At 51.4% G+C, this 24,818-nt stretch overlaps 1 protein-coding gene across 9 annotated transcripts in view; it reads left to right on the top strand.

The window, feature by feature from the left end:
- MAP4 (microtubule associated protein 4) overlaps positions 1-24,818 on the top strand; it is a 120,060-nt gene that overhangs the window by 4,335 nt on the left and 90,907 nt on the right. For 8 of the 9 annotated variants that reach the window (XM_031608287.2, XM_031608288.2, XM_031608289.2 and 5 more), the window contains exon 2: positions 17,595-17,648. The exons of the other annotated variant lie outside the window; for it this stretch is intronic. The gene's annotated coding sequence lies outside the window, so the exon portion shown is untranslated. The remainder of the gene's footprint in view (positions 1-17,594; positions 17,649-24,818) is intronic. 9 annotated transcript variants of the gene reach the window in all.

The raw sequence follows: 24,818 nt of genomic DNA, 5'->3' as shown, positions 1-24,818 counted from the left end.
TTTCTCCCTGCCTGCCAGGCACCTTGCTGCTGCAGAGCAGTGTTTATGGGGCTCTGCGGTCCCTGTTGGCTCCTCCCGGCCCTCCCTATGAGAGCAGCACTGCTGAGCAGCTCTCCTGAGAGGGGCACAGTGCTGACTGCAAAGGAGGGATGGCTGATGTGTAGTAGCTCTTGTTTGGAACAGTTCTCATTTGCAGCCTTGTGGAGCAATAGCTTCTCTTGTACCCTGCCCATAATGCTGATGTTGGCCTGCTGGAAGGTTTGGTGTGTGGGTGGGATTAGGGCTAAGTATGGGGAATGTCCATGACACACGTGGTGCAGCTGGAGATTAAGGGGATGAGCAGCGCTCCGGTATCATGCTGCTGTGCGAAGCTGCGGGAAGCTTCTAGGAGGAGTATGCAGTTAATCACAGCTATTAGCATGATTAGAATCCTGATTAGCCTGTGTCACTAACTCCCATTCTCCACCTACACTTTGCCCCTTTCATCTGGAGCATTTGCAAGTATTGGAAGAAGGCTGGGAACGACGTGGCTTCAGCACGAGGGACGCTCAGGGTGCTTTTAAATCTACCTGGTCGCTGTGGGCCATTGTTACAGCAGGTAACTCTAAGCTGTGCAGCTGCTGGCTGTAATAAGGCCATAAAAATCAGCTCTTGTGGATAGAGGATCCCTAGCAAGGCTGCAGGAATCCAGCTGAACGCCAAGCAGGCTTGTCTTGCTTGTCAGCCCAGCGCTCATAGCGCTCACTGGATATCAAACATGAGTGAGCTGATGGTTTCATTCCAACACCCCCGTCTGCGTTTGATGCTGAAGCAGCTCCTCCTTCCTTGTGCTGCTTGGCACTGCCTGGGGAAGGGGCTGAGCATTCTGCACACAGCCCTGGTTCTGTAGGACGGTGCCCAGCGTTGGGCTGAGGTAAGGCATGAGGAGCTGCTTGTTGGGGCCAGGTGGCCAAACTACCACTGCACTGAGCCCAGAGGTCGTGTGGTAAATTCAGTGGTGCCAAATCTCTCTCTTAGGAAGGTGCTGTACAGACTGAAGCTGGATCTCTGTAAAAGCAAGCTTCTTTTGGAGCATTAGGTCATCCATTTCCAACCCGTTCCCGCCTGCCAGTGAGTCATCATTCCTTTTGTAAAATTGCACTGGGGCTACATCATCCTGGAAAGCTGCTTTTGAGCCGAGTTGAGGGTGTTGACATTAAGTTTAAACAAAGTGAAACGATGGGAGCTTTTATCAGGTGAATCTCAAAGCATGTTTACGTGCACTTGGGTTACAGCTCCTCAAGTGCAGGGAGATGAGCTCCATCCGTGCTCACAGCGCAGACCCGGGGTGCTGGGATGCTGCCTGCTGGGACGGCTTATGGGAAGTGTTCAGAGCATCGCAGTTAGCACTGCTCACAGCAGCTGTGCTGCCAGTTCTTCATTTGATCACTGTCTGTGCTGGGATTCCCTTTCTGTTGGCCTGGAATGGTCTGAGCATCACATACAGGAATGACACATTTGGACTTCTGTTGTTTTGATTGATTGATTTTCCTCCCCTCCCTCCATTTCCAGCCCTCCTCTTTGTTTACATTGACAGTTCTCCTTCTGTCAGTCTTCTGACCCTGCAGAAGCTGCTAATTGCAGTTTTATTGTTTTTTATTTAGCACTCCTTAAAGATACTCCTCTGTATCTCTATCTGTGGTGGTTGTAAGGATCTCTAGAGCAGGTTTTCTGCTGTCAGGGGATGCCTGATTAATAGTAAAAGTAATTGGAAGCTTCAAACTGTGGAGGAGCAAAGACAGAAATCCATGAGAGGCTTCAAGCTATGTCTGCAGCATCAGAGGTAAAGAATGGGAGAAAGCAGTGAGTCAGAGCCTTTCCTTCCCTTTGGCTCTTGTGGTGGGAGTGAATGGCTGCTTGTGTTGGTCACAAAATGGAAGCAATTAGAAGAGGAGTTCTTGAGTTAAGACTTTGATTTGGGCTTCTTACTTAGCAGGGATGTGGGTCTGAATGTGATCTGTGTGTACAGCAGTGATTTCAGTGTGTGTAAGGATCCTATAAAAGGCCATGCAGTGTTGCTGATGCGTAGCTTCAGAAGTATGACTAGGATTATAACTTCATACGTGCTAATTTTATCCCTGAAAAGGCAGAGAAACTTCAGAAAGGAGAGGTGGGATGTGCAAGGGAACCTTTATAATGACCTTAGGGCTCTGGAGGTGATGTGTGGTTGGCCTGCAGTCAGTGCAATGGCCGTATTCCTGCCCAGCTCTGCACAGTGCTGTACACCTCTGTAGCACTGCAGGGCTTCTGAGTGAAACACCCTTTTAGTTGGGCGCTGGGATTTGGACGGAGCATGTAGGGCAATAGGATCAGGCATCACACTGGGGATTACGTGTTTGTCCTGGGGTGACCCTCTTAGTGTGGCCTGCATTGGTGTAACTGCTGAATGACTGCCTGGATTTATAGGGACGTATATCTGCATTAGCACTAGTTTGATGTAACCCTGGCTTATTTGCTTTTGGCCCAACCTATTTTCGCCTGGGAATTCATTTTTAAGGAGAGATTCTGTAACTTGCCTGGAACTGGCATTGCAGGCTAGGATTTCCCCTTAAATACAATGGCTGTTTTACCAGCAGAGGTAGTTGTACTTCTGAATGCATTGTGCAGCATTGGCTGCTGCTGAAAATCCAATCAGCCCATTGAGCTGTGCATTTCCTTGAGAGCTGTGATGTTCATTCAGTAGATGTCAGTGATGGTTTTTAACAGCTCAGACTCACAAAGTTGCAAATTATTTTGATGTCTGACGTTCCTTTCTTGCAGAAGCTGCCAGATCTCCCTGTGTGCGCACGGCTCCGATGCTCTCCCTGGAGATGATGTGTCCTGGGGCTCTGCTTTCCTTCAGCCTGCAGTTCCTGTGTGTCTGCATTCTGTGTGCACTGCTTGCTGCTGGCAGGGCGTGCAGGAGCCGTGCTGCAGTGGTGGGATAGCAGCTGGCCACACGCTGTGCTAACCCAGCACAGCCAGGTCGTACACTGCATCTCCTCAGGTGCTGGACAAAGCCTTCAGCCTCAAAGCACTGAGCCTTTGTGTTTAACTACCCGGAGCTGCCTGTGCTCAGGTTCTGCTCCTGCTCCTTTTCCTCCATCTGCCTCTGTTTTCCACCCCCACATCAGCTCAGCACACGTCCATTTTTCCTCCAGTGTCTGTTCCTTGCCCACCAACACTGCTGTGGGACATCTGAATGTGGGGTGGGTTTATTTTTTGCTTCGGACCATTCAGGAAGGCTGCTGGAGAGTTGGTTGGAGCACGTCATATAAGACAGGGCTTCTAAAGGCCTTAACTCTGGCTGACATCAGCTGATGCTGGGGCTTCTTTAAACATACTGCAGACGTCTCTAATACTTTTCCCCTGGGGAACTGACTTCCTGTGATAAAATGAGATTTCCTTTTAAAGTAGAGTCCATGGTTATATAATGAGAGTAGGAAATGGCCTAGAAGCGACGCTGGGAGGATAGGGGGGTTATTTTGGTGAGTGCCTGCCAGGCAGGAGGGAAGAAAGCTGTGCTTGGGAGCAGCCTGGTAACTTCAGTTCTTTCCCAGATGGAGGGGATGCTGGAGGAGCTGAGTGAGGGAGTTCCCTGCTTGGAGCAGATGGCTCTTAAAGCATAAATCTGGATTTTTACCCTTTTTTTTTTTTTTCTCCCCTCATTTCTGATGATATTTGTGATTTGTTTCCATTTTTCTTGTTCTCTTGTTGTGTGTTGCATTGATCTCTTTCCATTCCCAGTCCAGAGCTGGTTCCATTTTCTGTCCATAGAGTCATAGGATGACTTGGGTTGGAAGGGACATTAAAGCTCACACACTTCCAAGCCCTGCTGTGGGCTGGCTGCCACCAGCAGCTCAGGATGCCCAGGGCCCCATCCAGCCTGGCCTTGGGCAGCTGCAGGGATGGAGCAGTGGCTCTGGGCAGCTGAGCCTTGCCATCATCTGAACCACACGTGGTGCTTGGAGGTTTTCGGTGAGCTCACTTGGCAGCAGAGAGGGAAATGGGTGCAGGGATGGAATGGGGAGTAACACCTGGCTGCCTTGGAGCAAGTCACTGAGCAGCTCTCAAAGCCATGGGCCTGCATGCCAGGCTTATCTCCTGGCTGCTCAAAGCCTCCGAGAGCACTTCTCACACAGCTGAGTGTGTGGAACTATTTAATGCTGATTACCAGCTAAAAAGAGGCAGGTCTTTTTTTTTTTTTTTTCCTACTTCCTTAGGAAAGAATATAGGAAATGGAATAACTCTGAAGGGAGGGATCCATGTCAGTGAATTGGTTAAAAGTCAGTGCGTCTGAATTTAGCAGGTTTCAGTCTAAGATCTCCAAATTTCTGGGTCAGCTGATGGGGTAAACTGTCCAGAAGAGCCAGATTTCTGTATTTTGTCTGAAGTAATTGAGCTGTGGAGCCTGACCACAGAATCAGATAATCGCAGAATGGTTGGGTTGGAAGGGACCTCAAGGATCACGAAGCTCCAACCCCCTCATCACCAATGCAGGGCCACCAACCTCCACATTTCACAGCAGCCCAGGCTGCCCAGGGCCCCATCCAACCTGGCCTTCAACACCTGCAGGGATGGACGGGGCATCCACAGCCTCTGGGCAGCTGTTCAGCACCTCACCACTCTCACAGCAAACAACTTCCCCCTGACATCCAACTGAAATCTGCCCTCCCTCAACTTCCAACCATTTCCCCTTGTCCTGCTGTTATCTCCCCTTCCCAAGAGCTGACTCCCCTCCCATTTGTAGGCTCCCTTGAGGTGCTGAAGGCTGCAATGATTCACCCCACAGCCTTCTCTTCTCCGGGTGCCCCGATTTCTGCCTTATTTGAGGTTCAGCCCCCATGGCAGGGGGTTGGGACTGGATGATCTTTAACCAAAGCCATTCTGTGGTCTGTAGCATGGCCCAAGGGCAGCCAGTCTAAGCTTCTGGCAGAGCTCAGGTGTGCTGGTGAGCTCCATGGGACATGGGAATCCATGAATGGCAGTGTGATATAGGCACTGCTTTATTTCGTGCTGCATGGAAGTGAAGGACTGGAGCCTGTGAGTGCAGTAAGTCCACATCTGGAGCTCAGTTTGAGAATTGCAGCTTTTAAAGCCTGAGCTCACAGGAGCTGGCTGCCCCTTCTGGAGCCATTCGCTGAGACCTTCCTCTTCTGAACTCCTTTGTCAGCCTTCTCCTAAAGGAGCTGCGTTTGGGGACTGGGAGGAGCACAGACTGACCAGGAGAAGCCATCAGCTATTGCAGTGAGAGCACAGGCTCATTAAGGCTGGAGAAGAGCTGTGGGATCACCCTGCTGGCAGGACCCGAGTGCCACAGCCATCCCATAGCCCCACAGGGGCCGCTCCTGGCACCTGGTTCCTGCCATCCCCACTGATCCTAGCACTGCGAATGCCAAAAGTTGATCAGAGGAGAATTTTTCTTCCCCTGGATCTGGGTATGTTTATTTTCTCTGCTATGTAATTTATCTGTAGCCTTTTCTTTTTTTTTTCCAGCAGTGAAATATGCTGACTGTGACTGTTACATTTCCCAAATGAACTTCTCTGGCAGGCTCTCCATCTCCTAATACCGTTTGGGGTGCTGATGTAATCCTATGGCTGAACGTGAACTGAACAGAAAATTACACAGTACAAAACTCGCCCTGAAAATCTGTGCAGGATTTCAATAGGTTTGTTCTTATCTATTTTTGCGGGAGGCGTCCATCCCATCCAGCACTGTCACTTTTGGCCATTGATTTAATTGCAGAAGTGTGAATTTGCTGAATGCGGAGAGGAGGGAGAAGTGAGGCGTGATGTGTTACAGGTCCTTCACATCCCAGCCATTCCAGGGGGAGTTATCCCTGCACGGTATTGCAGTGAGCACATTCAGCTCAGTGCTGAACTTGCAGATTTGTCGAGGGTGGCACAATGGACACACAGCAGTGGGTGACCTGTGCTGACATGCGTTAGCGTACAGAGCCGTACAGCCGTACAGCCACACTTTCCTCCTTTTCTGAACAGTTTCAGCAGTGCATAAAAGAAACCTCACAACTTACACGGTGTGGAGTAAGGTATAAACAGAGTTATCACCGATCCTCTGGAACAGAGGAGTGAGGATCAGGGAGTGCTTCTGTTTCAGTGTCTTACTCAGCTTGCACAGATCAGTGTGAGGAGCTCTGCTCTCCATGCTAAATCTTTAATGCGTGCAGTCAGAGGAAGATAACGTCCCGAGTTACAGAGTCACTTACACAGTGAGCCTCCTGCCCTGATTTGTCCTGAAGTTAAACTAATTTTCAAATAAAAGGCGACGGGGTCTGGCTATTTAAGCAGGATGAGCTGTGGGCTGAGCTGGGAGCTGTTGGTGGTCACAAAGAGAGGCCAGTGCCAAAGGGCAGAGCTGTGTCCCTTCCAGCACGCTGCTTAAAGCAGCAGGAGTGCAGGAAATTCAGGCCTAAGCTTTTATTAGTGGGATGGGGGGCAGAAAAAAATGCTGCATCAGGGGAGGAGATGGAATGTGTTGGGGAGGGGGGAACATAAGCAAACAGTTCAGCACAACGGTGGAGGAGTGGAGTGAGATAAGGAACCACTGATTGCTTTGACTTCTGAGGATCAATGAGCTGCTGTGCTCACTGCTGCAGCACGTGGAGATGGACACAGAAGGTGGGAATGGCTGCAGGTCGGGTGGGAGGCTGGCCCGGCCCAGCAGGCTGTGCTGTCATCTCAGCCTGTTTGCTTTGGAGCCTCTGCTGTTTGCAAAATGCCTTTCATTCATAGGAGGCGAGCAGTCTGCTGATGTTAGGGAGGAAACGCAGAGCTCCAGATGAAGGCAGTGTTGTTTCTGTGCTGTTTGCTGCTACCTTTGTCCTCCAGCACCACTTATCACCTTCAATTCTGATTGCTCCACATTGCTGCTTATCTCCTCTGAGAGCTGCTCCTGCAGTCTTTCAAAGTCCAGGAGCCACGAGTTTGGGATGAAAGCTCTGCATATTGCATTGAAACCTAATACTGAGAGGGAGATGAGTATTGAGGGGATGCTTTATTTCGTAGAAGGGGCTCAGTTCCTGTATTTCTAACCTGGACACTGCTGGTGGGTCGGCCTCTCTCAGCTAGATTTTACTAGGTGACTTTGGTAGCGTAATTCTTTCTTTTTAAAGTTGTTTGAGATGCTCCCTGGGCTGCTGTGATGGAAGGCCTTCTGCTTCTGCATCTCTTTTGTGTAAGCTGGAGGTTAATGAAGTGACTCATTCATTCCTTCTGGCTGAGGCCGAAAGGCCGCCGTGTTGGTGAGCTGCAGCAGCAGATGTTTGGGTGAGAGGAGACACAAAGCAGCCATGGGGCAAAACTTCCTGAAGCATCTGTGCTTCTTTCTGATGGGCTGGGGACAGACAGGCTGTGCCCTGAGAGCTGTGCAGTCGATTGGTCCGTGGGGTGCAAGCCAAGGTTCCTTTGATTCCTAACTGCTGTGTGTCTTCTAGGTTTTCATCTTTGTCCTTCATTGCTGTGATCCAGCTGTTAATAAATGCTGCTGCACCTTGGTTTGTTTTAGCTGTGCTCTATACAGTGGCTAATTTTAATTCTGCATACATTTTCCTTTGGCTGAGATGAGAGGTCTTGTGTGTGTGGAATAACAGGACAGTGGAGAGCTGGAAGGAGGTTCAAAAGCTGATGTGCTCAGGTGTTGGGAGTCATAGAATCAAAGACTCACTGAGGTGGGAAAAGACTACTGAGATCAGCTAGCCCAACCATGGGTTCTGGCTTTTGTCTTTAGGATTGGTTGCCCAAGGAGGCTGTGGATGCCCCATCCCTGCAGGCATCCAAGGCCAGGCTGGATGTGGCTCTGGGCAGCCTGGGCTGCTGGTTGGCGACCTGCACACAGCAGGGGGTTGGAACTGGATGAGCACTGTGCTCCTTTGCAACCCAGGCCATTCTGTGATTCTATGAAACCCTAAAGCTCCTCTGATTCTTGGAGTCAGAACTGATCCTCCTTTAAACCTATAATTTGCCTAAAAATGATAAACGTGTTTATATGTATTCTGAAATCTAAATAGGTAGGAATAAGGAATATTTTATATTAAGAAGCAATATTCTCTGACTAACGACGCGAACCTTCCCATGAAACATCTTTCCTACGGACTCGGGGACTGAAGCTAGCTAACTTCCAGAAGCACAGCAGCGTGTAACAAACAGCTTTTTGATCAAGACTGCTGCTGGGAATGATCTCATCGTGGCGAGCAGGCGGCCGCTGTGCAATGCTCCAACTATGTGCTGAAACAAAAGTGTGCTGAGTCGGCTGAGCGCGGAGCAGCGCTGGCCGCTTCTGGGGGCTGTGGTTGTGCAGGGCAGGTGGGGGCTGCCAGCTGCAGGGCTTTGTTTGGCCACTTCCATCTTTAAGAGGTAGGTTAAGCAAGGACTGCTTTCTGTGAGTTTAATGCATCTATTTTCCAGGCAGTCTTATTAATATACTTTTTTCTTAGGGGTCTGTGCTATGTATAAATAATAGTGTTCTCTGACTTGGTTTTAAAGCCCAATACAGAAGCCCTGATTTATGAAATCACCCATCTCTATTTTCTTACTCTGTTGAGACAGAAGCTCTGTGCCAACCAGGACATCTCTTACGCAGGTGGGGTGATTGGTCTGCTGCTCTCAGGGCTCTGTCACAGCCTGACCCCACAAAAGCATTCAGTGACTGCTGTGTGGTGATGCCTGGAGTCAGCCCCAGCACAATCCTTCCCAGACATCCATAGAGTCACAGCATGGCTCAGGTTGGAGCAGGTCTTAAAGGTGCTGGAATCAGAAGGGCCTGGGCTGGAAAGGACCCAAGGGGAGGGTCCTGTTCTTGTTGGAGAGGGTCCAGAGGAGCCACAAAGGGGCTGCAGCACCTCCACTACAAAGACAGGCTGAGGGAGCTGGGCTTGTTCAGCATGGAGAAGAGAAGCTGCGGGGTGAATCATTGCAGCCTTCAGTACCTAAAGGGAGCCTACAGACAGGAGGGGAGTCAGCTCTTGGGAAGGGGAGATAACAGCAGGACAAGGGGAAATGGTTGGAATTGAGGGAGGGCAGATTTCAGTTGGATGTGAGGGGGAAGTTGTTTGCTGTGAGAGTGGTGAGGTGCTGGAACAGCTGCCCAGAGAGGCTGTGGATGCCCCGTCCATCCCTGGAGTTGTTGAAGGCCAGGTTGGATGGGGCCCTGGGCAGCCTGGGCTGCTGTGAAATGTGGAGGTTGGTGGCCCTGCATTGGTGGGGGGTTGGAGCTTCGTGATCCTTGAGGTCCCTTCCATCCCAAGCCATTCTGTGACTCTATGATTCTGTGACCACGAGGACCATCAGGTCAGCTCAGCTCCACACAGGGCCGTCCACAGATCAGACCACAGAACCATGGGACCAGTAGTGATCCAGTTCCAACCCCTGCCCTGAGGTGCTGGTCCTGTTGGGCATTACTGCATTTGTGCTGCTGCAGGCGAAGTTCTGAAGCTTTTCAAAATGAGAGCATTGCCAGAAGGACCCTCTCCTCCCTCCATGGCATTCCTGTGTGCATTATCAGAGGTGCTTCTGAGTGGCAGGCAGGTGCTGGACTTCAGTAAACCTGGGAACGATGGGTTCTCACTTAGCAGTGCAAGCTGCTGCCGTAAATGGTGACAGATTGTCACGTGCTTTTTACATATTTCCGTCTTTAAAAGGATAGCATTGCTTTAAAATGTGCAACTAACTGAGAAAGTGTACTGCAGTGGGAGCCAACCTCGGCTGTTCCCTTGGGTTTGGGTGTGAGTGACAGCTGTATCCATCTCGCCCACTGAATGGGGTTCAGCAGCCAGAAACAAAATGAGTTCAGCTGGGATTCCACTGACTGAAAAGGAGATCTGCAGTGCCCAAAGCGGTTTGTTCTCCCACTTGTAGCAGTCGCTGTGTTTTTCTTTCAGGCTCTCACCAGAACGTGGTTATCTGCTGCCCTTGGGTGTGCTGTGAGCTGTGTGCTGGCTCTGCTCTGCTTGGAAACGCAGCAGCTGTGGAGGGGGGGAGCCAGAAAGTTTCTCTTCAAACTCATTCCAGTGTTTTATTTCTATCGGTGAAGTGCTGAGAACGGTTTGGGGAAAGAGGAAAACAGGACTTGGCTGCAGTGGCAGGAGCTGCTGCTCTGGAGATGGGAGAGCCTCCCTCCCTCACAACAGAACGTTGAGATTCTTATGGGAAAGCCCTCCAAGCACTGTCCCTATTCCAAAAGAATGTTTTCCTTTGGGTAGGAGGTGGCAGTGGCAGATTGATGGTAAGGAAGATGCGTTGCAAAGAGTGCATAATGACTCTTCTTTTAATTACACCTTAAGGAAAGCATAGCATCTGCTCTGTTTTGTTCCCTCTTCCCCCCTTGAGAAACCAGCCAGCCAAGCCCTATGCTCTGGTTTTTGCGTGCGTGCTGGTAGCACATTGGAAGCAGCCCATGCTGGTCAGATAGGAGTGCTGTGTGCCGGGCTGGCTGCTGAGGAAGGGCTGAAACGATCTCCTTTGTGCCTCAGAAAGGTGATATGCAATCCTATAGCAAATGGCCAAATGTTAATGATCTGAACTTATCTGGCTACAGCGCTGTGACCTCCGTCTCCCCTTCTTCCCTTTCACCAGGTGTGACTATCACTTTCTGCTTACACCTTATGGGATCAATCTCCTCTTACGGACTCTGATTTTTAGCTGGAAGTCTTAAATGTGAGTGCTGGGCTCGGAGACTGAGAGAGCTTCTTCCCAGAGGGACTGATGGCAGCTGGGTGCCCCATGGAGCACACCATGCCCGCACAGCCAGGCTGTCCCACAGCAGGGAGGTGACGTTTGGGGCTCCTCATGCAGCACCAGTGGGATGTGGCCTCCTGCTGAGGCTCTCATGTCTGTAACCAGACCCCATGGTGGCTGTTTCAGCAGCTCTGGTGTCCTGGGTGCTGCTGCTGTGTCACGGCAGTGAATCCGGTGCTGTGCTCAGAGCTTCCAAGCAGCCAGGGCTCTGAAAGCTCACAGAATCACGGAATGGTTTGGGCTGGAAGGGACCTCAAGGATGATGAATCTCCAACCCCCACCAATGCAGGGCCACCAACCTCCACATTTCACAGCAGCCCAGGCTGCCCAGGGCCCCATCCAACCTGGCCCTGAACACCTCCAGGATGGATGGGGCATCCACAGCCTCTCTGGGCAGCTGTTCCAGCACCTCACCACTCTCACAGCAAACAACTTCCCCCTCACATCCAACTGAAATCTGCCCTCCCTCAGCTTCCAACCATTTCCCCTTGTCCTGCTGTTATCTCCCCTTCCCAAGAGCTGACTCCCCTCCTGTCTGTAGGCTCCCTTTAGGTCCTGGAAGGCTAAGCTGCTGGAATGCAGTCACATTCTGACTGATATTGCTTCCAGTCAATTAAAAAGAGTGTCTGTAATAATTTTGAACATCATTGTCTTACTTAATGTATTAGAGGATGCCCTCTAGTTCAGAAGGAAATATTTTATTAGCAGCAGAATACAGTCTCTGCTACTGAATGGTATGGCTTATGGAAAGGTTTCATAGCTTGGGGAAACAAATATCAAAGCAGTGTGCCAGAGGTGTTGATAGAGCTGGGTGGGTTCTGTTTCACCTGCTACAGATGACAGTGACCTGTAATTCCTCACTGTGCAACACGGGCTCTGGAACAGCAGCATTTGAAGCATTGGGCTGTCAAATGTTGTGGACCACTCCAGCCCTGAACAGCCCTAACTTCTGTTCAGTGAATGTTCTTTCCATCAGCATTGCGTTCAGGTAACCTCCTTGTGCCCCCTGTGGCTCGCAGTGCCCATCAGCCCATCCTCCCTGCTGACACCAGGCTGGTGATGCTGTCCTTGAGAGCGGCCCTGCACACGAGGACCTGGAGGTCCTGGTGGATGAAAAACTGACCATGAGCCAGCAGTGTGCTCTTGTAGCTTGGAAGGCCAATGGTATCCTGGGCTCCATCAGCAGGGATAGGGAGGTGATTGTCCCTCTCTGCTCTGCCCTCATAGGGCCCCATCTGCAGCACTGCATCCAGGTCTGGAGCCCCAGTACAAGAAAGACAGGGAGCTGTTGGAGAGGGTCCAGAGGAGCCACAAAGATGATCAGGGGCTGCAGCACCTCCACTACAAAGACAGGCTGAGGGAGCTGGGCTTGTTCAGCATGGAGAACAGAAGGCTGTGGGGTGAATCATTGCAGCCTTCAGCACCTCAAAGGAGCCTACAGACAGGAGGGGAGTCAGCTCTTGGGAAGGGGAGATAACAGCAGGACAAGGGGAAATGGTTGGAAGCTGAGGGAGGGCAGATTTCAGTTGGATGTGAGGGGGAAGTTGTTTGCTGTGAGAGTGGTGAGGTGCTGGAACAGCTGCCCAGAGGCTGTGGATGCCCCGTCCATCCCTGCAGGTGTTCAAGGCCAGGTTGGATGGGGCCCTGGGCAGCCTGGGCTGCTGTGAAATGTGGAGGTTGGTGGCCCTGCATTGGTGATGAGGGGGTTGGAGCTTCGTGATCCTTGGGGTCCCTTCCCCCAAGCCATTCTGTGATGCTGTACGTGTGCCAGCATTGATGCTCTTGTACAGCTGGATGTCGGAGGTGCTTCATGTCCCTCCAGTAGCTCGGCGCTCCAGCTGCCATGTTGGTGACTTGTTCATGCTGAGCTGCTCTGCAAGGTCCTGGAAAACAGGTGATGTGAGCTTTTTCCTCTTTGCCCGTTGTCTGACACAGCAGGCAGCGTTCTTTATTCTGGTTAATTTTGTCAAATTGCTGTTGGCATCTGCAGCTTTCTGCAAAACGAATTTCCTTTCCTCGGGTCAAGGAAAGACGGCCTTTCAGTGTCCAAATGAGATTATGGAGTTCTCCATTTGGGGTGTGGCAGCAGCTGGGTGTATTCCCTCTACGCTGAAGTTACGTTTTTTGATGTCTGTAGATAGCATCAGCTCTTTGATGTGCACGGTGAGTTTGTCATCTGTGGAGATGGAAAGGAAAGTGACCCTGGTGGCTCAGGAGCTGTTGCAGGATGTGCCAGATTGGGGTGTGGGAAAACAGCAGTGCTGCTAAAATTAGTGCTGCTGTAAAGGGATGGGATGAGAGGAGTGCTGTGTGGTTTATGTGTTGGGCAATGTGCCTCTGGCACCTCCTCAGATGACCATCAGTGTTCAGAGCCATGGCTGTGCAGCCTTGTGGCTCGCCTGGGCTGCATGGAGCAAGGAGGAATTGTCTTGGGCCATGTATAATATATAGTACAGTTAATGTGTTTACTTAAAAAAAAAAAAAAAAAAAAAGGCAACAAAACCATAAAGCTAGTGGGTTGGACGTGTATGGGAGGGGAAAAGGCCATTGGTTGAGCTTCAGCCTTGTGCAGTTTAACTGAAACGTGTTGCTGCTCCTGTAGTTCATAGCTCAACTCAGGCGTTACGGCTCCGCATCCCAATCCACGTACAGCAGGGTCCTCACTGTCACAGCTCGGACTGACAGATGTCTGTCTCTGGTAACTGCTACCCCAAAAGATGAAGGCTCTGGGCAGCACTGAGTGTGGGGACGTGCACTGACAAAGCGTGTGGTAGGAGCGGCTCTGTGCTGATCAGGCACAGCAACGGACAATTCCTGAGCACCTGTAGTGCTGCGCTGCTCTGAGCCAGGCTGAGTCCAGAAAACAGAAGTTTCAGAAGAGCATTAAATTGACGTGCAAAATTTATGCATCAATGTTCACAGAAGGAAGTGCTCTTCTGCTTAACTGCTCTTCTGCTTAAATGTACATGCTCTGATTGCATGCTGAAACTGCTTTTAACCTTTTTACCGCTCAGCCACGTAGAGGCTGTGGGTGCCATTGGGAATGCAGCCGTGGTCGCTAATTATAGAGACAGAGTTCTTTGGTTTTGCTGCAGTCATGTTCTGTTTCGATTGAGCTTTCAGCAGAAAGGAGCTGCCTTTGTTTGCTCTCGAGGGAGATCATAAAGATCTGCTGGAGTCGTTCAGCTGAGCTCTGCAGGGTGCTCCATCCTCCCACTGCGCCCGTTGCCCATCCCTGGGCACACAGCAGTGCTGGGCTCTGCCTGCTCCTCCGCTGCTGCTCTGGAGGCTGAGAGTCGCTGCTCCATCCTGCCATCCCTGCGTGTCGTTCCCTTGGTCACCCTGCTCTGACTCACGAACATCCCCAGCGCTGTGAAGGAAGCGGCGCGCAGCTGGGCTGTCTGACTGCGTGCGCCTCACTGCGTGACTGTCAGCCTCCGTCCCACACAGCACTGTTTGTTAGAGCCTGTCCCCTCTGATAAGGAATAAATGCAGACATTGCCAAAGAGTGTCTGTGTGCTCTGCGGCTGCACATCTTTGTTTTTCTGTGTGTTCTGTCTCTGCTGGGGGAAGTGTGATCTCTTTTTACAAGGAGTAATGCTGTGTGACTCCAATGACTCCATGTTCACAAATGTCTCCCCAGAAGATGGTCTGCTTTTGGAGTTTAGTGGAGCTCCATCTTGTCTTCAGCATGGAGAAGAGAAGCTGTGGGGTGAATCACTGCAGCCTTCAGCACCTCAAGGGAGCCTACAGACAGGAGGGGAGTCAGCTCTTGGGAAGGGGAGATAACAGCAGGATAAGGGGAAATGGTTGGAAGTTGAGGGAGGGCAGATTTCAGTTGGATGTGAGGGGGAAGTTGTTTGCTGTGAGAGTGGTGAGGTGCTGGAACAGCTGCCCAGAGGCTGTGGATGCCCCGTCCATCCCTGAGGTGTTCAAGGCCAGGTTGGATGGGGCCCTGGGCAGCCTGGGCTGCTGTGAAATGTGGAGGTTGGTGGCCCTGCATTGGTGGGGGTTGGAGCTTCGTGATCCTTGAGGTCCCTTCCAACCCAAGGCATTCTGTGATGCTGTCTTTGCAGTGTGGACTTTTAACCTGCTTGGTTCTGAATTCTTCCTGTCGTTCTTGGTGGGCGCTCTGCTCAGACACCTGGTCTGCAGTCTTTGGAGCACAGTCAGCTCACAGGCAGGGGGGTGGGAATTTGATGCTGATTGATTCCATGGCGGAGGTTCCCATGGAGAAAACAAGTCCACCAAGGAGCAGGCTGACCATGGGGAAACTTCCACTGCTGGCTGGCGCAGGCAGTGTGCCTCACCTGGGCAGTGTGTGTGGGAGAGGGGATGCCTATCATGTTTTGACACTGCTTTGCATAGTGATGTCACAAGCAAATGTAGGAAATGAGCTGTTAGCAAAGGTGTGAAATGGCTTTGGGCTTCATTGCAAAGCACTGTCTGAAGAGTGGGAGGGGGATTTCCTTGTGTCAAGCCGTACTGAAGTTCCTGCTTGTGTTTTTCCTCAGCACTGGGATGGAAGTCTGGGGTGTCCTTGGGTGTGCTGCCCATGTGGTGCCCATGGAGCTGATAAGGCCATGCTGAACCCTGGCTGTTACGTGGTGTGATGCTGCTGGGCACGCAGACCTCCAGCCATGATGTGCCATCCCTCATGGCTGGTCCTATCAAGCACTCCCCACGTCGTGTTGCACTGGAGATGGGGAGCTGTTGGCAGGAGGCTGCCTGCCTAGAGAGCTGGAAATGCAGCATGAGGAGTGAGAGGTGTCGGAAAATCCAGTGTGTGGTTTTCTCATCCCAGGAAATGGAATCTTCTGGAAATTGAGTGTTGCTTATCTAGAAATGAGGGAGCCTGGAGGGCATCTGATAGGAAGAATGGCACATTCTTTGTTATAAGCTTAGTTGCACTTTAAAAGCACATTCCATTTTGATGGATAAGTGGTAATCCTGAGTGTAACTGGAGGATTGTTCTGCCTCTCTTTGGCGACACAGCACGTTCAGATTGTGGCAATTGCTGTTTGTATGTAAACCATAAAATCATTGGGGGTGGAGACTGCATGACTGTGCGTTTTGGGAGGTGGATGTAGGGAGTGGTGGATGTCAGGATGGAGTCCCCAGATGCCACATCCCCACTGTTCTGAACACCTCTGGGTTGGTGACCCCAACTGAGGTGCTGGAACAGCTGCCCAGAGAGGCTGTGGATGCCCCATCCATCCCTGCAGGTGTTCAAGGCCAGGTTGGATGGGGCCCTGGGCAGCCTGGGCTGCTGTGAAACGTGGAGGTTGGTGGCCCTGCATTGGTGGGGGGTTGGAGCTTCGTGATCCTTGAGGTCCCTTCCAACCCAAACCATTCCATGATTCCATGACTGCTGCTCCCTGGGCAGCTGTGCCAGTGCCCTGCTGCTCTTCAGAGGAGGGATTTTCCCTTATGTCCAACCTTCAGTACAGCGTAGAAAGGAAGAAAAAAAAAAACAACCACCCAATTTGTTCACATTTACCTTGAATGCTTTTGGGACTCTAAGAATAACTGCTGTGTTCCAGGTGATGGTGTGGTCACCCACTGAGAAGGAGGAGCAGTGCTGTGAGTGGTGGGATGGAGGCAGCACTGCTGGTGGGAGGGCTGCTGTGCAGGGCCCGGATGGAGCTGGAAGGCTTTGAGATGCCCAGTAATAAAAGCACGTGGAGCTGGTGTGCCAGAAGGGCTGAGGAACCAGAACTACTGGTGCAGGATGTGAAATTGTCTATTATAGGGGCAGCATGATGGGACAGCATGCAAACCAGGCACTACCTGTTTTCTCATAGCACAGGTGAGGTAAAAATGAGGAGTGGGTGTGCTGTGGGATGTAAATGAAGTACAGGCAGCTCCTCCTGCGTTGTGCTGCTCTCCAGTGTCACTTACATAAAAACAACAGCAGGGAGGAATAAAGCTGCAGACTTGGGATGAAGGCTGCAATGTACGAACAGCTGTGTCAGGTGGTAGAAAATTCCCCCTGATGTTTCTGTGAATGGTGAAGTAGCTGTGACTGGCAGTGCAGCGCGCAGTTCAGCACTTGCTGGCTGTGTGGTCGTGGCGCTTCCCCACTCACAGCACTGTGCTCTGCCCCAGGACAGCCCTCCGTTTGGTGTAAGGGGGATGGAGCATTTCTGCTTGGCCCCGTGCGAAAGGAAGAAAGCAGTGTTTACAGCTTTGGATGTTTCCTAGGACCTTGGTAGTGTATGAATGCTCTCGGCAGTTTGTAGAAGCTGCAGGTCTGGTGCAGGAAGATGTGGCCTTGCCCAGGGCAGGCTGCAGCAGCTCTTGCTTCCCTGGTGTCAGACGGTGTGGTTGGGGTGGCACAGCTGTGTCTGGCACTAAAAACAGAGCTAATGCTTCTCATTCAGCAGGACAAATTTCTTCCCTGAAGGAGTGCTCAGGTGCTGGCACAGCTGCCAGGGGATGGGGGGCTGCTGTCCCTGGAGGTGTTCAGGAACTGTGGGAGCACTGGGGGACAGGGACATGGTGGAGCTGGGCTGAGGTTGGGCTTTGGGATCTCAGGGGTCTTTCCAGCCTTAGTGACTCTATGATTTCTTTAATGCTCTGCCACGTGCTTGGGAGGCAGCACGCAGCAGGGGAGGGGATTGTGTTGGTGTGAAATAGCTGGACAGTCCTCCTGCTGGAAAGGAAACCTCAAAGAGAGCCTTCTGTAGGACTGCAGCAAGGCTCCTCGGCTGTGAGTTCATTCTGTGTAACACGGGGTGTTCTAGACATTCCTAATAAGCTGGTGCACAAATACTTGGTAATTGTTTGGCTTCCTCTTATTATGCATGCATTGTGTTTTGCAGATAGGCATTTTCTGAAGATTGAAGGACCTGCTGAAGGGATCACCTGCTTTTAAGGTATGAACTGCTTTTGTTTTAATGATCCAGCATTAAATCTGTGATTAGAGGTGATGGTTTGGTGCAGCTGCGTGTACACACTGAGGTCTCCTCTCTTCTGGGCCATACATCTGCCATCCAGAGCTCTGGGATCTCATGATCTCCCATGGAAGCTCACCATCCAAGCGTGGCAGAGCCTGGCTATGGCAGGTGGGGTTACGTGGGCTCTGGGACAGCCTCCTTTCTTTGAAAGGTGCTGCATGGAGAGTTCCTTGACTTCTGCAGAACGCACGTCTGACACACACTGAGCTTTTGATTCTGCTGAATCTATCAGGAGATCAGCAGTCAGAAGGTGTTGGAGAGGCAGGTGTTCACATGATGTGTTTTGGTGAAGGAACTGCAAATTCTTAATACTGTGCAACCCAAGGGACCCAGATGGATGCTGCACTGCAGTTTGAGGAGTGTTTCTCCAGGTGCTGGGAGTGGGGTCAGCCTTTTACCACACTAATTAATGCTTGTCCTCACCTTAAAATTAAACGTAATCCAAAACTATGAAACAGAGGCACAGACCTGTCCAGAAAAGGCCAGTTTGCCATCATAGTGAATCTTACAATCATGGAATCATGGAATGGCTTGGGTTGGAAGGGACCTCGAGGATCATCAAGCTCCAGCACTCCTCCTGCACGCAGGGCCTCCGACCTCCATATCTGCTGCTGGACCACTGCAATGGTACTTGGTTCTAAAGAGCATAGGAGTCAAAATGCAGCTCAGTTACCACTCTAAACATTAGCAACTGTGACTTATTAAAACTGTCTTGAAGTGACAGTGGCCTCAAAATCTCTCCTGAGATTTTGTTGTGTGTGGGGGATAAAACAGTTTCTGGAATGCCTTTCTTTATTATTTTGCTCCGTAACTGATGGGAAGAGAGGTGTGAAGTCCCATCTCTTTGGTCAGGCTGATGCACCCATTCCTGACTGAAACCAGCAGCAGCACCAGTTGTTTGTGCCATGTGTTGTGGCTGCCTGCCAGACTGTCTGAAGTCATCCCCTCAAAGCTGTTTGAAAGAAAGCCAAAGGAGCTGGCTTATCTCGCTCTGGGTGGGATGGAGGGGGTGGGAGGGAGGTGCCCAGGTGCTGTGCGTGCTTCTCCTTCTGGCCTCAATAGAGCTGAGGAGGTCACGGGAGGTGGAGTGTCACCTCCTCCCACAGGGAGTTGCTGTGCTGAGAGCTGAGCCCAGCTGACTGCAGAGTGGGAGAGCGCTGTGCTGTCCTCCCTGCGTGCTCCTCTTCTGCACTGCTCCTTTCTGCTTCATTTGGCTGTGGTTTTACATCTGCTGGACTCCTTGGATGTCTTAACTTGATCTTGGAATCATAGGCTCACAGAATGGCCTGGGTTGCAAAGGAGCACAGTGCTCATCCAGTTCCAACCCCCTGCTGTGTGCAGGTCACCAACCAGCAGCCCAGGCTGCCCAGAGCCACATCCAGCCTGGCCTTGAATGCCTGCAGGGATGGGGCATCCACAGCCTCCTTGGGCAACCTGTTCCAGTGCCTCCCCACCCTCTGTGTGAAAAACTTCCTCCTCATATCCAACCTAAACCTCCCCTGTCTCACTTTAAAGCCATTCCCCCTTGTCCTCTCACCATCCACCCTCACAAACAGCCGTTCCCCTCCTGTTTATCTGCTCCCTTCAAGTACTGAAGGCCACAATGAGGTCTCCCTGCAGCCTTCTCTTCTCCAAGCTGAACCATCCCAGTTCCCTCAACCTTTCCTCATAGGAGAGCTGCTCCAGCCCTTCACTCAGTTGTATTAACCTCCAAGCAGGTTGAGGCAGTGAGTTTGTTTTCCTTTTCCTCCTTTCTTTTTCAGTTGCACAGAAACAACAGTCACAATGCAGGCTGACTTGCAGAGTCCCAGGAACAGTCCTGGTTGTACCTCGCGACCTGTGTTCCGTGGTTTCAGGACACAGAAACCAAACAGGTGTTTCCCACAGACTGTATGCAGCAGCTAAAAATGCCTCCTGATGTAACTTATCCGGGAACACCTCGTCCACCCTTGCTGAGTGCCTGAATGAATGAAGGCAGCTTCCTCCCCAGCATCCTCTGCAGCAGCCGGGGGCAGGCAGGAAGCAGTAGGTGCTGGGGCAGGTTGGCTGTTGGCTGCTTCTCAGGGGATGGCCTGGCTGAGGAACATCCAGGCTTCTGTGTGAAACGAAGCCAGGAAACTGCTCATCTCAGAAAGAAATTGGTTCTTCCTTATTTGATCAACTGTTTTGACCGAGCATGGTTCCACACTGGTCATTTTCCAGGCTGGATGTGGCTCTGGGCAGCCTGGTCTGCTGGTTGGCATCCCTGCACATAGCAGGGGATTGAAACTAGATGAGCATTGTGGTCCTTTTCAACCTAGGCCATTCTATGGTTCTGTGATTCCCTGCTCTCTTAAATCACTATCACTGACTGGAGCTCTTGTAGCACTCAGTGTCATTTGGTTATTGTAGCGTGCTTAGGTGGAGAAAGTACTGCTAAAACATTTCCTGCTGGATTAACTTCCATTTTTTGTGTAACTGCTGGAAGGAAACATGCGCAAAACCACATCTTTAGGATCGGTTTCATTGGTGAAGAGCAAACTAGGTGGAGGCTGCTGCTGACATCATTGCATAGGAGTGAGTAGCTGCTGCTTGCTGTGCAACGCCCTGCTCCATCCTGCACAGAGCTCTGCCCACAGACAAGTCTGCCTGGCTAAGAACACCCTGTGCCTTTATGCCAGTCAGGTGGGACTGCTGGTCCTGCTGGGCTTGGCAGGTTGCTGCTGGAGGGGCTGCAGCCTTGTCCGTCCCCTTTCCCAAAAGGATGGGGGGAACTGTGCCCTCTCCTCCTATTTGGGGAGTGCTGAGAACAGACTTGAGATTGAGGCATAGCCTGGGTGTAAGAGAGAAGCCCTTGGAAGAAGGCAGTGGTGTGACATCACCTGCAGCGTATGGTTTCACTTCAAAGAAGAGATGTGGGCAGCACTCTGTATTATAATCTATTTTAAAAAGGAAAAAAAAGGCAGGGGAAGAGGGTTGTTCATACCATACTGAGCAGTTGCCTATTTGGTCCCTTGTTTTTCTCTTTCTGGATGGAAGCTGCCCATGTCAGCACGCAGAGCTGTGGGCATTGGCTGCTGCAGCTGAACCTGCCTCCTAAGGCGGCCAATAGCCCTGGTAACACTGCATGGAGACTGAAGGTTTTTAGTGATCTCTTTCACAAAAACTCTGCTTTTGTTCCCTAACCAGCGCCTTGTTGTTCTGCTGTAGCTGGATGTATTGCTATCAGGAGCACGGAAATGTAAATACAATAACAGCCAAACTGCAGCAGCTACTCCCTTCCTTCTTGAGTGACTTCCTGCTCGTGCTCTAGGAGATGGAAGCTGGTCTTCTGCATTCGTGTGCTTCAGAAATGGGTGCTGTTCTCCTGCTACCGTCCCATTGGGCTTCAGAAACCAAAGGATGGGAGCAGAAAGTAATAGTTACTCTCATATAAGTGCCTGAAGTCCAAGAAGCAAGTTAAGGCCTCGTGGTGGAGCTCCTTTGGTGCTGTCCTGTGCCTGAGGACGGTGCAAGTGCTGCTAACAGGGCATCTTCATAGATGGAATCATTCAGACTGGAAAAGACCTATGAGATCATCTAGTCCACCCATGAACCCATTGGCTTTAACCAGATAACTTGTACCTTTGACCAGGTAGCCACAGGCTGTTAGAGCTGAACCAAGTCTGCGTTCTTCTGCTTGTGACGTTTGAGCAGGGTTCATGAAAGAGTAACTCATACATTGGAGCCATGACTGTATTCCTTCCAGACTTAAGCTTACATGTGTTCCATACTTTAGAGAGCTGTTCCGTGAATGTAGATCCACTTGTTCTAGTAACTTAGTTCCTTTTAGCACCTCCCCTACAAAGACAGGCTGAGGGAGCTGGGCTTGTTCAGCATGGAGAAGAGAAGCTGCGGGGTGAATCATTGCAGCCTTCAGCACCTCAAGGGAGCCTACAGACAGGAGGGGAGTCAGCTCTTGGGAAGGAGAGATAACTGCAGGACAAGGGGAAATGGTTTGAATTGAGGGAGGGCAGATTTCAGTTGGATGTCAGGGGGAAGTTGTTTGCTGTGAGAGTGGTGAGGTGCTGGAACAGCTGCCCAGAGAGGCTGTGGATGCCCCGTCCATCCCTGAGGTGTTCAGGGCCAGGTTGGATGGGGCCCTGGGCAGCCTGGGCTGCTGTGAAATGTGGAGGTTGGTGGCCCTGCATTGGTGGGGGGTTGGAGCTTCATCATCCTTGAGGTCCCTTCCAACCCAAACCATTCTGTGATTCTGTGAGCTTTCAGAGCCCTGGCTGCTTGGAAGCTCTGAGCACAGCACTGGACTCACTGCCGTGACACAGCAGCAGCACCCAGGACACCAGAGCTGCTGAAACAGCCACCATGGGGTCTGGTTACAGACATGAGAGCCTCAGCAGGAGGCCACATCCCACTGGTGCTGCATGAGGAGCCCCAGACGTCACCTCCCTGCTGTGGATCCTTCCAACCCAAGGCAGTGATTCCCTCATACCTAATGCCAGTTACTTTCTTATCTGGGCACGATTTCTGTTGTTAAAACAACATCAAGATAATGCAAAGACTGAGCGAGTGAAATCTGGGCTCTGACTAGCAGAGGGGTTGGGCCGTCCGAAGAGCCCAAAGAATTGAGTTGGACTGATCTCAAGCCATGAGCTGTCATGTTAAAAAAGCAGCACACGATGCTGAGCAGACCAACTTTCTGGAAGAAGTTATTTATCTGCAGTTCTTTCTTGCATAACCTGCCACTTCCAATGCTGTGAACGTGTCTGCGCTGTGCTAATGCCGCTGCCTGGCGGAGCAGAGCGCTTCTGTGATGCTCTTATGGCACGTGGCCAACTGCATGACTGAACTTAGCTGAGCAGAAATCCCTGGGATCTTCTCTAAGAATAATCATCACGTGAGAGCAGGAGCACTGCTCTGCTTGGAGGGAATTACAATGGCCTTGGGGTGGCCCTGCTCTGGGGGATGCGCAGTGCTGTGGGGCAGCAGCAGGGCCTGGTTTGTAACCTTCTGCTTTCCTCCCTGTTCAGTTCATCAATCCGTGATGACACAGTGCTTTCAGAATGTTCTATTTTATAATTCAAGAGTCTGCTAAGTATCCTTATGAAAGGAGACAGGAGCATGCTTGCTTGGCTTTGAGTCTAGCAGTGTTTGATGGCAAGGCTCGGCTTGCATCTTGCAGAGCTCATGGTGTGGGCAGTGAGGGCAGAGGAACGCTGGCAGGGCTGCCCAGAGGGGTGGGGGGCATGGTGAGGTGGGTGGGGGGTCTCAGAGGTGTCCTGTGCACTGAATGAGTCCGTGTTCATTGCAGGGCAGATGGAGCAGAGGGCCTTAAGGTCCCTTCCAACTCAGACCGTTCTCTGGCTCTGTGTGCAGTTGGGTGACTTTCTGAGCATTCCTCTCATGTATTTTTTCTCTTCCCCTGTGGCCTGGGAGGTGCAGAGCCTGCTGTGGGTTCAGCAGTGGCCCCAAGAAATGCGTGTGTTCGTCCCTCTGGGAGCTTTATGGCAGCTCGCCAGGCCTTCCCTGCTTTGCTTACGAGTCTGGAACAAAACTGGCCATTGCTTTGAAGCTCCTTGTTAGTGGAGTGCCCCTTTCACTTGGGTCATACACAGGCAATACTTACTTCCCAGGCTTCTAGCAAATCCCTCTTGAGCTCTTGTGGCCAAAGACTTCAGCTCCTCGCGTACAGCAGCGTGCTTCCACCTTGTGCTGGGGGTGCTGCTGGTTTTGTCTTTCTCACTTACACATAGGCATAAATATCCATTCTAAAAGCAAAACCTGAGAACATGGGTTGTGTTATGATGGGTTATGCCCATCCCTGCAGGCATCCAAGGCCAGGCTGGATGTGGCTCTGGGCAACCTGGGCTGCTGGTTGGCGACCTGCACACAGCAGGGGGTTGGGACTGGATGAGCGTTGTGGTGCTTTGCAACCCAGGCCGTTCCAGGATTCTATGAAAGGAGTTTGGCAGTCAGCTCTTCATTCTGAAGCTACCAGTTCTGTGTGTTGATCTGCAGGTTCTTATACCGTATAATTGCATTGTCAGGAGAGGTGCTTATTTAGAGCGGTTACTTCACTTTTAATTAATGTAAGGAGAATTATTCTGTGTAGGTAAAGGAGCAAAGCTTGTCTGTAAACTGAGCTCCTGGGAGTTGTGTGCTGGTGTTGGTGTGGGCCTGGATGGAGGCACTGCAGCCACAGTGAGCCTGCAGCGTGTGTCTGAACGGCCGCTGCTGTCAGTGGTTGTGAGCTCTGTCACTTCTGGGTTCGTAGTTGCACTGTTTGCAGTGCGCTGTTTTCCACGCAAGCAGCACTGGAAGAAATGGTCTTAAAGGGAGAGTTGAGATCCTCACGTTCACACAAGGCCTGTTGTTGGGGAGCAGCACGTGTGGGACATGGAGCAGGAGGGATCCCAGGAGCAGACGTGGCTCAGTGGTGGAGATGCGCTTTGCAGTGCCGCTGCTGTGTGTCCACGGTGCTGGGGCTGATCTCATAGGTGAGCAATGAGCCTGCCTCCCTCTGCTCCCAGCAGAAAGGGCTGCAGGAAAAGTCCGAAAGCCATTATTTTCTACTGCTCACTTTTAGTGAGATGGGAGCTGCTTTCCTTTCTGATGCATGCGCTATTAAAGGAAAGCAGCTGACGGCAACAGCTGCTTGCCTCGCCTGTTTGGTTTGTGGCTTAGCAGGCAATATGCAAGGCAGAAAGTGCTTTGGGAACAGCCAGAGCTCTCCTCCCCTGCACCCCCCGCCTCCCTGCCCGCTCCCTGCCAAGGGAGGCAGGATGGTTCCTGCTGTGATTAATGGGGCTCTCCTTGTTTGGTGCGGCCGCCAGAATCCCGTCCTCTGGGGGACGGCTGGGAGCAGCCGAAGGCTCCGGGTGGTTTCTTTCTTAAAAGAGTCAAGGAAGAAAAAGAAAGAGAGAGCTAAAGCTCAGTCTGTGCAGAGGTGGGCAGGCGCCTTTATTTTCCTTAGCTGAGTATTTATGGCTGTGCAGATAACACACCGACCTTTTTTGGGCTCTGATTTCAGTGCTCCTGGGTCGCCGCTCAGCGAGACGCTTCAAAGTCCCTCGCAGTTATTATCTATGAACTCATCTTCCATGTGGCTTTTCT

The sequence above is a fragment of the Phasianus colchicus genome, chromosome 6 (assembly GCF_987193195.1).
Source record: "Phasianus colchicus chromosome 6, bPhaCol1.hap1.1, whole genome shotgun sequence".
NCBI lineage: Eukaryota > Metazoa > Chordata > Aves > Galliformes > Phasianidae > Phasianus > Phasianus colchicus.
Note: the sequence above shows the minus strand (reverse complement) of the source record. Positions and strands in the feature narration are given on the sequence as shown.